The 6,632-nt window shown below is 38.2% G+C and overlaps 1 long non-coding RNA gene across 1 annotated transcript; it reads right to left on the bottom strand.

Moving 5' to 3' along the window:
• Nucleotides 1-4,080: 4,080 nt before the first annotated feature.
• On the bottom strand, nucleotides 4,081-6,295 carry LOC143896954 (uncharacterized). The gene is made up of 3 exons (XR_013256802.1): nucleotides 6,168-6,295; nucleotides 5,240-5,422; nucleotides 4,081-5,168 (listed from the first exon to the last, which is right to left on the bottom strand). It is a non-coding gene; the product is annotated as an uncharacterized LOC143896954 (long non-coding RNA).
• Nucleotides 6,296-6,632: the final 337 nt, after the last annotated feature.

Here is a 6,632-nt window from a genome sequence, read left to right as displayed (position 1 = left end):
TAAAATACACACGTACATCAAAATATATCGCACGTAGAATTACAAATAAAATTCTATTTAAAAATCTAACATGAATATATAGATCCAAACTTCAACACGCTGAAAGATCCATAAAAACGTGCGATGAGAACACGTAAAGATTGCTTTGAAATGTAACGATTAGGATATTCCACGTAAAAATATCTTATAAAAAACGAAATAAACATTTCGTCGAAGCGCGATTTGCGGTAACGGTCGGCGAGCGTTTGTTTTGAACGTAACGGCGCGGCGGCCGCGCGCGCCGTGCTGCTGCTTCGCGCGGGGCACGAGGCACGAGCCGCGCAAGGTCGCCGGTCGCCGCGCTATCAGCTATCATTCATACGACGCGACTCGAGCGAGACGGTAGCGACGCGTGCCGCTCCGCATATCGTAGTCTCTCGAGACACGATTACACGGTAATATTACAATATTAACGATTACCGGCTAAACCGGCTTACGCGACTGATTAACCGCGATTGACGATACTGTCGAGTGTCGATTCGCGAACGGATCGACAGTCATGCGTTTGTCGAAGCAACTTTCTCGCCTATTCTCCATTGGGAAAAATCGAGTCAATAGAGGATTGGCAATTGATGTAAATTACTGATGTTTAATCGCGATAATCACGGGCGATAATCGTCTCCTCAGTGACGCCCAAGTCGAACATAAAATGTATATACTTGAAATTTCTCGCCAATCCGGATTTATGTTGAACCTAATAACGCAAGTAACGGGAGGCATGATAAGAAGTCGGTCATTTATTAATTCATATGCGTATACACTTTAAGTATCATTTAATCTAAACGTTTGAAATGTGTTACGCGAAAATCATATTGGAATTTCGATCGTGTATTTTCGGACACAATCAACCTGTTTATTAATCATGAATTTGGTTCGCGTTGTACACGGTGAAGTTGCCGGCTTTCAATTCGTCGTCGTCGTCAATCGTCATCTCGCAACTCGCAACGTACGGGAACATGTATCGTCTCCGAGGCGAGCGGCGCGTCGCGAGACATCTAATTAGTAAGTTCAGTCATTACCAACTCGGTATCTAATCGCGTTTTAGAATCCGATTATCGCGACGCGTAAATTCGCACATCGATGACTCGTTAAAGCATGTATGTACATACACGACACATCCATCGCAAGTAACCAACAAAACGACAATCGTATATTCGAACGTATTGCGTTCCGCGGATATCTATTGTTTTAACTATATTTGAATTGCAATACGGGTAAACAATCGCCGTGAAACGCGAGAGTATATAATTTGCTTGTTCAAGATACATGAAAATGCGCGGCATTCAGCTAGGAGCATTTATTATAGTTCAGCGCCGGCGGCCGGCGGTACGCATCGGGTACACGCTCCCTGGCGCGTGAAGTTGACCGCGAAATCTCCGAATTCGCTTCGCCGTTCGACGTCATCATTCGACGTCGCGTCGCCGTGCTAAATTCGCGAAACGTCGCGAATATCGAGCAAATTGCTTGACGCTTCCCGATGCGACCGTATCGCGTAATCTTCCTTGTTAATTAATCTTTCAGGTCGCATAAAGTCGCACGTTTAATTAATATATCGGGAGTGCCGTACGAAAGTGCCGAGCGATTGTCGTATTTCGAAGATGCGAGCGGCCGATCGTGGTTAACCGTGTTTCCGCGAGTGTGTGTGTGTGTGAGTGCCACAGAGGACCAAAAGCAGAGGAGGAGGAGGAGGCCTGGGAGAGGCATTGGGCGACGGTGGAGCAGCCCTCAGTGAGTAATATGTTATTTATTATTTATTTGTTACTTTTGCGATATTAATGAGCGTTCTCCCCGCGGCGGTTGCGTCGGGCATTTAATACATTTAACGCATTTTGCAAAATGCATATACATGAAATATATTATTCCGAGATGAAATAATAATTTAGTAGAATATTTAATACTTAATGTTTAATATGTTTATATAGTATGTTCAATATGTTTATGAGAGATGAAAATAAAATACTTTATCTCTCGATTAAGAGTAATGATTATTTAAATCACTTATATAAATTAGAGACAAAAATTAGATATTTTTTTTATCAAACTCCATACAAACTTATGCTTAACAAAATTTTGTTTTTTTAAATTATTTAATTCTTTTAATGATTATACAGCTTAGAAAAAAATGTAGAAAACATTAAGTGCATATAACAATTGTTTTACAGATATTAATTATTATTTTTTGTGAATATTTAATTTAATATATATATTTATATTTTGTTTCAGTGCGGACAATAACGCTACCGCTGCGCATCGCACTGGTGAGTTTTTAATTATTTTTTATTTTATTGAGAAAGATATATAATATAGACTTATGTGTGAAAATTATATTAGATATAACTAGCAACTTTGTACATTATATACAATATGTTTTGTTCTCTCTCTTTTCTTACGCGGTAAAAAGTAATGCATTGTAAGTAATTGCAACTATACAGCATACTTTACCGACGAGTAAAGTTACATGCTGTTAGTGAGAGTAACTCGCAATAGGTAGAGCCACTTGTCTGTTAGAACCGTTTATTGTTTAGATTTAGAAATTGTTTACTATAGTTATTTCAAAATTTTAATTGTTAATTGGAATTGCATATATATGAAAAAGATATGAATTACTGACATCAGAAATATATGTATAAATATGTCTCAAATATATTTTTCTCGTAAATATTATTATTACTTAAAAGATATTAATATAGTTACTAATTAATGTATGTCAATAGATAATATCAGAAATACTTGTGCTTAAAATATCAGCACTTCAGAAAAATTACAATAATAAAATAGCGTAAAATAACGCCAGGAATTGAGTAAAAATAAAAGACGATAAGAGAGAAACATATTTGCAGATTATCACAACCGCTGCAAATTTATAGAAGCAAGTGCATCGCTAGCGTGCAGCAAATCGCGTCATAAATAAAAAACTGTAATGAATAAAATATGCAAAAGTAGCTAACAAGTATACCTTTATGCTACTGTTATGGTTGTTTTTCTCGTAATTAAATTTCGACTCCGATGCGATTTGCCAGCAATGCATTTATTTCCATAAATCTACTGCAATCTTATAGTAATCTGCAAATATATTTGCTACCGTTTTTTAACTGGAGATTATTCGAGATTGAAGCAAAATATAATTTATTTTCAATTTATATACACATACCTATAGATACGTTTTTTTGAAAAAAATTACATTTTTTCTATAGTAGACTTATTAAAAAATAATTTTCTATCAATGATGAAATAAATATTGATATTTTATCGATATAAAAATTAATTTTATGCAGATATATTTGAAAATTGCAACTTTTTTGTTATTAAAACGTACACATTATTAAAACGCCCTGCGACATCAATGGAGAGACTATCGATCTCCTGCACAAATTTTATAGATTAATTAACGAGCGAACTCTCTACTAACAGAATACATTAAATAATTAATTTTTTATTAAGTAAATTGATTTGCATATTTAATTGATCTCACCTATTTATTCCCATTCAAGGAACTTAACTCAGGCACAGAGAGAAATTAATAAGATACCACACATTTTGAAAATATATTACTTCATATATTTTGCACGATATATTATTTAATATAAAAAATCAGCTTCGTGATTCGTAAAACATAATCAGAAATTAAAGATTATTTTGTCCACATATTAGAAGTTTTCAACAGGAAATTATATGTGAGGAGCACTGCGAATAAATATCTTAATTTTGCCATTACCTTAATATATCTGATCAATGCGGTGAATTCTTGTTCCCCATCCCGGTCTGGATGCTACGCTTGCACCAGGTGAGCTCGTTCGTGCTTTTGCAGCTGCAAATTGAGCAATTCGCATGCCGAATCGGTAATGAGCCCATCCGACGTCTGATTTTTCCATTCGGTTGATTTTACCGGCGACAACGGGTCTTTCTTTGGTAACGCTCGCTTTTTCCTTGCATCCTTCTCTCTTTTTCTCTTTCCGTCCTGTTCCGTATTTTTTTTTGTTTTCAATCTGCTCACACCACGGGTGGCGTTAACCAAGAGAAACATAAAAAATTACCCTGAAAACACATCGCCTTACATAGCGCGCACATGATTACTTTTATTTGCGTCAGAAATATTCTAATTTATTGTAATTAAATTAATAACTTTATGAAAATTATAGACATACATATTATATCGCACATTATTAAGAAACTTTTTAATATCTATTTACTCCATGTACCTATCGTTTTGACAATACGATCCTTTCTAACTTTTATTTGCTAAATTACTAAGAAGATAAACAAATCTTTTCCGATTGGAGATTCTCTCTTCGCGATCTTCTCCTTGATTCGTTTCGAATATGGATTTGCGTTAAATTATTCATGCACGCATCGCAAATGTAGTAATACGGAAAGACGCTAATAGTAACCGCCTCGTCGTTATCGTCGCAATCGTACTTAGCGATGACGATTTCACAATGCGCTGCTACGGCAGGCTGGCAACAAACAATTGTCTGCCGCTCTATAGGCTACTAAAACGCAGGTGTTTTCCTACGTACGCCGCGCGCCGGTGCGCAAGGCTGAGAATATATTTCTATGCGTGATTTATCTCTGGCAAGGACATCCTGCTTAGACCAGATCACCCCAAAGATGGGATCAAGTTCGCGGCACGTGTTAGATTAAGTGTTGCGGAATTGAAGATAGAACCGCGTTCAAGATTATTGTTCTTTTCTCGACACTTCTATATGAATTTATTGCACAGCTTACAGTTAGAAAATTTTTGTGGACTTCTATATTACCGTTATTTGAAGCGTAAAACACAATAAAAATTTAGACAAAATAATTAAATTTAAAAACGAATAGAAATTTAATATTCTATGTATCTCGTGTTATGATTTGTTAAAATTAATCACGAGATTAATTAAACTTTTACTAGCATTCATTAACGTTTTAAATCAGACTACCTCAGAAAAAAATATTAAATGATGCTATTGAGAAATGATCGTTCGAGACGCTCGAATTTTGCGTGCAATTTTTCTCAGTTTTTTTCATGACGCGAGTTTCGCTCGTACTACTTCTGCCGAGTGATAGAATCGCCTTTTGCCGCATTCTCGCATTCTCGGACTCCTAACGCGCGGAATGAAGACGTCGTCGTCGCTGGTACTCCATAACTGTAAAATTGTGCAGATCTGAAGAGCAGGTTCGTCACTTTGATCGATCGCAACCGTACCACTGAACTTACCGGAGACACCGATGTTTCATTACAATATTCGCGTCAACGTTCTGCAAATCCGATTATGCCATCCTCAAATATCGCGTTTCCAGGTTAAAGATTATTGTCGCTTTCATTAAAGCTCCGGCTCAGGCATCGTGATTATATAGAATTATGGATGTCGGAAGCGAGACGTCGCTCCTGATTTTCTTCCTGTGGCAAATAAATTTTCGCACGTCATTATTCATGCTTGAAACGCTCCTGGAACTAATTTCCTATTAATATTTCTAATATAATATAAATAAACAAAGCAACAGCATTAATATCTTAGGCCCAGTTTCACAAACGTCGGTTATATAACTTTCTAATCTTCTCGGTTAACTTCGGTTAACCTTAGGTTAACTCACTCTTCGTCTCTTTCTAACGTCTCTCTTATGTCCATTTCTATCAACGCGGGTTAATTTTGATCTTGGTTTAACTTACCTGTCATCTTTTCCTAGTTCTAAAAGTTAGAAAAAGATAGAAAGTAAGTTAAACCGAGATTATAATAAGTTAATCTACATTGGTAGAAATGGGCATTAGAAAGAGACGAAGGATGAGTTAACTTATTAAGGTTAGAAGTTAACCGACATTTGTGAACCTAGGCCTTAATCGATTTTATTTATTGGGAAATTTCCAATTTTAACTGAATATATACATACATGTATATATAACGAATGAGTTTGTAACGAATGAGTTAATAAGAAAAACGTCCTCGTTCGCGAAGTACGAAATACTAAGAGCCCGTTGTTGAGAGATTTCTGGTATTCCTTGAGCACCCTATATAGTGCTACGATTTACCCTAATCCTCCTTGGAGCGGTCTATAAGTCCACCGGCCGCGGCGCGCGACGTGACGACGATCGGAGCCGGCGTTCCGATATCGCAAACGGTTTCGCGGCATCAAGGCCGCCTCCTTACCCGAGATCTTGTCTCGCCTCGATGACTCACGCCTAGCTTGGCCGCTGCTTGCTGCCTCGCCACTTCCTTCCACCTTCGAGGTTGTCCGAGAGACCGACCGCGGCCGCCTCCGCCGCCGCTTCTTGCGCTTAGCTTAGCATACCTTGTAGAGAGACCAAGAGAGACGGCGTCGAGAGACGGTCGACGGCGACTGTATAGCCCCGCCGCCGCTGCGCGCGGCCACTTTTTTGCCCGGGGAAATGGAGATCGCGCGATGGGAAGAGGAAGCATTGCCCAGCATCGCCACGCGCGGAGGTCTGTTTTCTTGCGATACGTTTAACCCTTTAGGCCTGGCAAGTAGTAGTGTGGTGATGGTAGTATATAGTAATAGTAGTTCCACCCGGAAGACTCGGCCTTCTGAAATTCTACCTCGAGTCGCTGTGGTAGGTGGTAGTCCCTGGCGAGATGGTTTCAGGGTGATATCGC

This window comes from Temnothorax americanus, unplaced genomic scaffold, assembly GCF_048541705.1.
Source record: "Temnothorax americanus isolate GAGA-0224 unplaced genomic scaffold, ASM4854170v1 Scaffold2, whole genome shotgun sequence".
Classification (NCBI taxonomy): domain Eukaryota; kingdom Metazoa; phylum Arthropoda; class Insecta; order Hymenoptera; family Formicidae; genus Temnothorax; species Temnothorax americanus.
The sequence above is the reverse complement of the archived record's forward strand: the minus strand, read 5'-3'. Positions and strand labels throughout refer to the sequence as shown.